This window comes from Tupaia chinensis, unplaced genomic scaffold (assembly GCF_000334495.1).
Source record: "Tupaia chinensis unplaced genomic scaffold, TupChi_1.0 Scaffold141724_1, whole genome shotgun sequence".
Lineage (NCBI taxonomy): Eukaryota > Metazoa > Chordata > Mammalia > Scandentia > Tupaiidae > Tupaia > Tupaia belangeri.
The window spans coordinates 1,409,553-1,418,656 of record NW_006201581.1 but is presented as its reverse complement, the minus strand read 5'-3'; the positions used below and the strand labels follow the sequence as shown (position 1 = coordinate 1,418,656).

Here is a 9,104-nt window from a genome sequence, read left to right as displayed (position 1 = left end):
CTTTCTTTCTCTCTTTCTCTCTGGCAAGCACATGCATCCTATAGTAAAAAAAATATTACATGGGAAAATGCCTCGAATAATCCACAGTTTTAATACTTTCCCTACCAAAATCCAAATTTCTCATTTCAAAATTAATAACTCTAAAATGTATAAGGAGCATAAGAGATATAGAATAGAAAAAATAATCTTGAAAAAGAATAAAGTTGAAAGCCCCTCATTTCAAAATTTACTACAAAGTTTTATCACGCGAGTATTATAAAGGTAAGAATATTGACAGATGAAATGTAATGGAATAGAGAAATAAACTCATATATTTATACTAAATCGGTTTTGGTATGGTTGCCAAGGCAGTTCACTAGAGAAAGATGTATACTCAATGAAACAGTCCCTTAGAGAGTTTGGGAATAATGTGGTCCTTGTCAGAAACAATGGGTTCCTCAATTTACCCAGTGGTGGAGAGCAATAACACCTCCAGGCCTATGAAGGCTGGCCAGAAACAACACTGACCTGCAAAGATCCCCAAGGATCTTTCTATATCTGAGAATTTTTCCTTTCTTCATCATTTATGTCTATGTAGAGATATTTGTCACTCCTATAAACTACCAAATCATTTATCATGCTATCTAAATTTCTGTATAGGCACTCCATTTATTGGAAGTAGTTTTAAATTTACTATCCTGCTATAGGATGTAACTTCCTGAGGACAAAGACTATGAGCACTTTCTTCACATTTTATTCCCTGCACCTAATACAATGCTGAGGATGTCACAGTTAATTAAAAATTTGTCTTGCATTTGATTATTGACTAGTAAGTAGATTTAGAAATTCTATAAATCCATTCTTATTCATTAAAAAAAAAAAAACACAAAAAAATAGGAACCAGCAGGTGGCATATTGGTTATGTTTTTGGACTCCCATGTAGTCGACTATGGTCCTAGTCCCAGATCAAGCAGCTTAAAACTCATGCCGGGCACATGTGCATGCATGCTCAAATTCTTGAGAGAATGGAGGAGAAGGGATTGTGGTGTGTCCATCTCCCCAGGGGGTAATTTCTTGCTTTGTCTGTCTCTCCAGCAAATGCATATGCACCCTATAGAAAAATCTTTGTCAAAAAAAAAAGTTATAGATCAACCATCAAAAGAAAAAAATAGTAAAACAAAGATATTTGGATTCGTTTTTAAACTATCTATAAGTTTTTAAAATATCTAAATTCTTACTATAACTAGTGATTTATTTCATAGAAATGCCATACTTTACCAATAAATGTCTCGACAAATATGCTTTGATGCATTTTTTTATCAGACATCTTTTCTAATTTAGATTAGATCATTTAATTTGTAGAAATTATTTTTATTAATATTTTTGCCATAGGGCATGTGCACTTGGAGAACAGAGACAGAGAGAGAAAAGTAAAAAATCACTCCTGGGAATGATGACCATGTCACAATCCTTTCTCTTTCATTCTACTTTCAGGATTTGGGGGATGCACACACATGTGCCTGGCATGTTTTTCAAGACTACAGTTCTGGGATTGGAACTGCAAAGTCAGCCATGCGAGATCCCGCTGCCTCAACCTCTATGCCACCTGCTGGCCCCTGTTGAGAAATTTTTAAGCCCATGATGCAGTATTGTTAACTGTAGGCACTGTGTTTTAGAACAGATCTTTAGATCTGCATAGCTGAAGCTTTGTACCTTTAGAGCAGGAACTTTTTATTTCACTCTCCCTTCATCCCAGCCCCTGGCAACTATCATTTTACACTCGATTTCTATTAATATGATTGTTTAAAATTCCATACAAGTGGAATTATGTAGTATCTGCCTTGCTGTGACTGGCTTACTTCATTTAGTATAATGACTGAGAGGTTCATCCAGGTCATCACACACGGTAGGATGTCTTTCTTTTTAAAAACAGAAGAATATTTCATTATACGTATTGACCACTTTTTTTTTTTCCCCAAGAGATTTTTACTATAGGGTGTGCGCACTTGCCAGAGAAACAGAAAATGAGAAATCATCCCCCAGGGAGGATGGCTATGCCACAATCCCTTCTCTGTCACTCTCCTCTGGGGATTTTGGGCACATACATACACACACCTGGCATGAGTTTAAGCCACTGGGTCTGGGACTCAAACCATGGTCGACTACGTGGGAGTCCAGTGATAAAAACTTTATGCCATCTGCTGGTCCCTAGACCACATTTTCCTATCCATTGTCTTTTGAGGGTCACTTAGATATTCCCATATCTAGGCTATGGTAAACTATGCCTCAGTAAACAAAGGAGTAAGATGTCTTTTGGGCACACTAATTTCTTTTTCCTTGGATGTATAGCCAGAAATGAGATCACTGGGTCCATGTGGTAGTTCTCATTTGAATTTGTCGGGGAATCTCTATCCTGTTTTCTATCACGGCTGCACCATTTTGCATTCTCACCGACAGTGTCCAAGGGTTCCAATTTCTCTCCATCCTCATCAATACTCAGTTTTTAAAATTTTATAGTTGTCAAAGGCCACATGAGTTCACTAGATAAAAAGAGACTGAAAGTGAGAGGGCGTATCCCCAAATGAAACATAGTCATACAGCAATGGCCGCTTCTCCATTTTTTCATCTTGTTGGGATTTTGTTCATGCATGCACATGCACCTGGCATGTCTTTCAAGCTACTGGAGTCAGGACTCAAACCCCATGAATGACAAGATGAAAGCTAGCTCCATCAACTACCAAGCCATAGGGCCAGCCTACTACTTACCCCTATATCTGTAGGTATGCTTGGGCTTATTTATTTATGATAATAGCCATCCTAACAGGTTTGAGATGAGAGGACCTTACGGTTTTGATTTGCCTTGCTCTGGTGATTTGTGTTGATGCACATCTATTCGGTTACATGTTGGTCATCTTTATGTTTTACTTGGAGAGATGTCTATTCAAGCCTTCAGACTAATTTTTTTTTCTTTAAAGAATTTTTAAAAATTTAACCTTATTTATTTATTTTAGTTTGTCCAGAGAGGGACAGAGAGAGAGAGAGAGAAAGCAAGTCGCCAAATCTAGGACTCTAACTGCGGTCCGCTGTGTGGGAGTCCAGGGTCCTTAACCACCATGCTCCCTCCTCCCCCGCCAGTTTCTTTTTCTTTTTCTTTTTTTCTCTCTTTTTCTTCCTTCCTTCCTTCCTTCCTTTCCTTCTCCTTTTTATTTGCCTGTTTCCATACTGAATTGCAGATAATCTTTACATATCTTAGTAATTCCTATTAGTGGCAAGATTTTCTTGAAAAGTATGTGTTTCCGATCCCTGTGTGAATGTCTAAGTGTCTACCTAGGTTTTTTCATGAGGTTTTTGTTATAAACATGCATTCTGGGGCTGAGATGTCAGTGCTTCTCTAGTTACGTCATGAAGACACAAATATCCTTAAAATGCGTAAGTTTTTAAATGCACACAGTAAGCTTTATAAAAAAAAATTATGGGAGGACCCCATGGTATAGTGGTTAAGGGTGCCATATACATGGCAGACTGAGGTTTAAATCCCAACCTAGCAGCTTGAAAAACACACTAGGCAACTCAGCATCCTGCCATTGGGCCCAGGACTTGAAGCCTGGTCGAATGAGAGTGAGCACCTCCATTGGCTCTGGCCATTCTTGGGTTTCCAGGGACTGTGCCCAGGCTCTCCACTTTCACCATCCCGGCCCTGCCTAATCTTCCGGCATTACATTAAAAGAAGTCCCTGTACGATGATGACCTGCAGGTGGAGACTGGTGACTCAGAAACAGAAGGCTGGTCCAAAAACTTCAAACTTCTGTAGTTTCAGCTTCTGGTGAAGAAGGCAGCAGTCACTGAAGCAAAGAGCCAAAGGACAAAACAAAGCAGGAATCTTACCTATCTTTAACCAAAGTGAAGCGGGTCCTCAGACGACAGGCAAATTGTGGACACCCCACCCCGTGTGGCAGCTGGGCTGAAGGCTTCTTTTCCTCGTGGGTACTGTGCAGGGGAAGTTCTGATTCCCTTACCTGATGAAGATGATTCTGTTTCCTAATGATCATGAGTAAGTGGTGAAGCACCAAAGAGAGGAAGGACGGAGACAGCAAGAGCTGGAAAGCAAAAGAAGACAGAAGAAAGGGAAAAGCGGCATGAAGACAGACATGAAGCCAGTGGGTTTTCAAGACAACCGGATCCAGATTCTGATGAAGGTGAAGATTCTGAGTAAGAAAGCAGGAAAAGAAGCATGGGTGTAGCTGTCATTGCACCAGCCACTTCACCTATGTAGAAGACTCAAGGCCACAATCACAGTCTTCCAAAGCTGCTATTTCTCCCCTAGTGTATGAGCAAAAGGTTAGACTAAGGCCTTCAACTGGGCTCATCAGCTCCTTCCTTGCTAATGTGGGTGGCACAGTAGTTCATAAGATCATGCAGAAACATGACTTCTGGGAAGGTGAGGGTCTTGGGAAACAGGAGTCTGGGCTGAGTACCATGCTGTCTGTGCAGAAGACCAGCAAGCGAGTGGCAAGGTTTTCATGGGTGGTGCCTCAGAAAAAGATGTATCTGGGTGTGCATACCTGTGTGCCAAAAATCTGGAGAGTAGAATGGAGGAGGAGGGATTGCGGCATGGACATTCCCCCTGGGTGGGAGGGTGTAGATTTTTCACTTTCTGTCTCTCTGGTCAACACTCATGTGCATGCCCTATAGCAAAAAATCTCTCTCCCCCCAAAAAATTAAAAATTAAAAAATAAAAACATCCAAGAAGTTGAATTCAAATCCATTAACTTAAATACTCAAGTGCCCTACTCTGGTGGTCCTACTAAGGAACATGGTTGGTGCAGGAGAGGTAGATGAAGGCTTGAAAGTTGAAACCAAGGAAGAATGTGAAAAATCTGGAAAATATGTGATATTTGGAATTCTGGGTGCCTTTGATGATGAATATGAATATTTTTATAAGTTGAGAGAGCTGAGTCAGCAATTAAGCTTTTCTTGATCTGAATTGGAGATATTTTGATGGATGGGTGGTAAAAGCATGTTTGTAGTTTGAATAAATCAGGGTGTTTTATTTGGCAAAACAAGCTTGATTTAAAGAACTAGAGTACGAGTCTTCATCTCTGATAATACTTAAATGATCTGCAAGTTGACCAAAGAAAAGACAATGACCTCCATGGCTGTTGAGTTCTAAGACTCTTGGAAGGACTTCTAAGATATATGTTGATTGATCCCTTTTCTATTTTGTGGGGTTTTTTTAAACATAGTATAAGCATTCTTAGAAAAGAAACACTGGGCATGTGTATGTCTAAATTCTCGACAGGATGGAGAAATGGAGGAGAAGGGATTGTGGTATGACCACACCCTCTTCCTCTCTTTCTTTATGTCTATATCTCTCCCTCTGGTGAGTGCACATATTCCGACTTATAACAAAAAATAAAACAAAAAAAGAAAGAAAGAAATCATTGTTACATGGCTGTTGACAGAATAAAACAAGAGATTTCATATTTGATAAAATGACTGGAAACCACAACTTTTAACATAGGAGTTGGAGAAATAAAATAGAAAAATCTTGGAAAAGAGAGTGCAAATGGGACTGTGCGAAGTAGAAAAGTGAGTGCCTAAACCAACACATGTTGCACCAGCATTTTCTCGTTGCCACATTTTTTCTATTCTGGTCATCGTCAATCTGTGACAATAGTTTATGAAAATGTGTTGCAGCTGTAGGGTAATTCCATAACAGATGTGTTTTTCCTTGGCATTTTTGCGATTGATAGAGCAAGCATATGAGAATTATTCCTTATCTTATTAAAATGGGCAAGCTTTATAGTGTTTAATTTTTTTCTGAATGCTTAAAATATCACTCACTGCAGAGAAGATTAGGAAAAGTCTGGACTTTCAACTTTGTTTTTTTGAGTTGGATATATGTTAACCAGTTTAACTCAAAATAAAATGTAATTATTTTAGCTTGTTAAAAAATAAATGGGAGCCAGATGGTGATACAGTAGTAACACAAATGATTGCATATGAGAAGTTTTCAGGTCTAAGTCCCACATGTATCCAGAAAGTGTAACATTACACATATGTTTCAATTAGGGCTTTAATTTTCCATTGTCTTCTGTCCACTTAAATATCAAAGGATGTATCAAAGAGCTTGGGAGTTCAGGTAGAAACCTGTCACTGGGCTGGAAGCATCTTTAAACCTCAGAATAGTAGAGTCAACAGCAATGTGCAGTGGGTGCCTGGGAAAACCACAGGCACCAGGACTTAGGCTCGAGCAGCTGCTAGGGCTTGAGACCAGTTAAGCCATGTAAACAAGACTGTCCAGAGGTCCAACACGCACTGGGGAACATAAGACATGGAGTCAAAGAAGATGGTTCTGATGCCTACTGACTTGGTTTTCAGTCTTGCTTGGGTCTGTTACTCCTTTATTTTGGTTGTTTAATAGAAAGAGTGGGCATTCTTGTCTCCTTCCTAATCTTAAGGGTAAGATATTCAATATATCATTATTAAGAATGATGTTAGTGGGGCCAGCAGATGGCATGGTGATTAAAGCACTGGACTACTACAGGTTCAAGCTCCAGACCTGACTGTTTGAATATCACACTGGGTGCTTGTAAGTGCATGCTAAAAACCCTGAGAGCACAATGAAGAAGGTATCTCTCCTGGGAGATAATTTCTCACTCTCCCTTTCTCAGTCTTCTCTGATGAGCACACATGGCCTTTGATAAACACCTTAACAGAGAAAGAAAGAAAGAAAGAAAGAAAGAAAGAAAGAAAGAAAGAAAGGGAGAAAGAGAAAAAGAAAAAGAAAGAGAAAGAAGAAAGAAAAAAGAAAAAAGAGAAAGAAAGAAGAAAGAGAAAGAAGAAAGAGAAAGAAGGAAAGAAAGAATGAGGAAGAAGAAAGAAAGAAAGAAAGAAAGAAAGAAAGAAAGAAAGAAAGAAGGAAGGAAGGAAGGAAGGAAGAAAGAAAGAAAGAAAGAAAGAAAGAAAGAAAGAAAGAAAGAAAGAAAGAAAGAAAGAAAGAAAGAAAGAAAGAAAAAGAAAAGGAAAGGAAAGGAAAGGAAGAAAGAAAGAAAAAGAAAGGAAGGAAGGAAGGAAGGAAGGAAGGAAGGAAGGAAGGAAGGAAGGAAGGAAGGAAGGAAAGAAAGAATGGTGTTTCTAGGATTTTGTAAATGTACTTTTATCTTTTTTTTTAATTGCCAGAGGATATGCACTCTTAACAGAGAGAGAGAAATCACACTTGGATGTGGCATGTCCATACTATAATGCTGTCTCCCCTCCTTCATTTACTCAAAGTTTTGAGCACCAACATACACAAGCACAGTCTGATCAAGAAATGGTTTGTTATTGAGTAGGATAAAAGAAGACTATACATCAAGGCAATGATTTTTTTTTTTTAATTTCCAGTCAGCTCATGAGGCATCCACGTATTGAGCTTTATACCTTTTCAGTTTGGTTCACATGCCAAAGAACCATAGAATGGCCTACATCAAGTTCCTCAGCAACTTCTTGTGTACTTGGAAGAGAATCAGTTTTAGTGATGGCTTTCAGTTGGTTGGTGTCAACTTCTGATGGCCAGCAGCTAAGCTCTTGCTCTTCAAGGCTCTTGTCTCCTTTGTAAAACTTCCTGTACCACCGCTGCTCTATACATGTGTTAGCAGTTCCTGGGTCAATGTGTTGTTGATACTTCTAGTTGGCTCCACTACTTTACAACCCATTTTGAATTCCAGAAAATCACTCAAATGTACTTTTTGTCTAACATAATTTTTTTTGGTCTAAAATACATATAAAATAAATAGTAATAGGGTATTAGCCAAAGAAAGTAAAGAAATGCACATTAAAATGATGTATAATATTACTACATTAATTTAAGAATGTATTCAATTATCAAATGGCAAATTTCAACAATGTGAAACTGCAATTATTTTTACACTACTCAACTAATATTATCTCAAATATTTCTTCTGCTCTTTTCTCTCTCTTTTTTTGTGATATTCTAATTATGCATATATTAGGTCATCAGAAAAGTCATGATGCATTTTTGTATAGAAAATCAGAAAGATACATTATGACTTTTCCAACAACCCATTAACATACTTGTTATACTGTTTTGTGGTTCTTCCATATTCTTTTTGAGGTTGTATTCTTTTTTTTATCTTTGTTTTTCTCTTTACATTTTAGATTTTAATATCCTTGTTGATCTACAAAAGTTCCTATCTTCAAGTTCACTGATTTTTATGTATCAGGTCTACTGATAATGCAGTGAAGCCATTCTTTTTTTTTTTAATTATTATCATCATAATCTTCTTTATATTACATTGGATTACATATAACTTTACAGTGTATTCCATTGCTTTTTCAAAAGGGAATGCCATGCATGTCAGTCAATACAGAGACTTTAATCTCCCCACTTCATCATTCAATATCTTTTCAATGTTTTTCCCAATCATTATTATTATTATTCTAATTATTATTTTTTAAAATAGTCAATCACTATTTCTCACTTTGCTTGTAAAAAGACTTTACCTATCGTAAAATACGTCTCAGACCAATCCAGCTGAGAGTACTATACATGTCATCATCAACAGGTAATAAGCCATATCTGTTTCCCACTGACGTCCTGCCTCTCTATTTGCTCTCTTGCTATCTTTCTCTATCCTCTTCTCTTTGTGTGCAATGTTTTAAATTTCTAACATTTCCTTTTGAATCTTTTATTATAATTTCTATCTTTATTTACATTGCTCATCTTTCTCACATGCTATTTTTCAATTAGAACCTGCAACATATTAATCATAGTTATTTTACTAAGAGTCTTGATCATGAAAGGATGTGGTATCTTATCAGATGCTATTTCTGCATCAGTTGCTATGACCATATGGTTTTTGTCTTTCTTCCTATTAATATGGTGTATTACATTTATGATTTTGTTTATGTTGAACCAACCATGTATTTCTGGAATAGAGCCTACCTGATCATGATGTATAATCTTTTTTATAAGTTGTTGGATATGATGTGCTAGTATCTTGTTGAGAATTTTTGTGTCTATATTAATCAGGGATGTTGGTCTATAATTTTCCTTCCTTGTCCTATCCTTATCTGTTTTAAGGATAAGGGTGATAGAGGCTTCATAGACTGAATTAGGGAAA

At 37.4% G+C, this 9,104-nt stretch overlaps 1 pseudogene; it reads left to right on the top strand.

The window, feature by feature from the left end:
- Nucleotides 1-3,381: 3,381 nt before the first annotated feature.
- LOC102496369 (splicing factor 45-like) lies at nt 3,382-5,006 on the top strand (annotated as a pseudogene).
- The last annotated feature ends 4,098 nt before the right edge of the window (nt 5,007-9,104 follow it).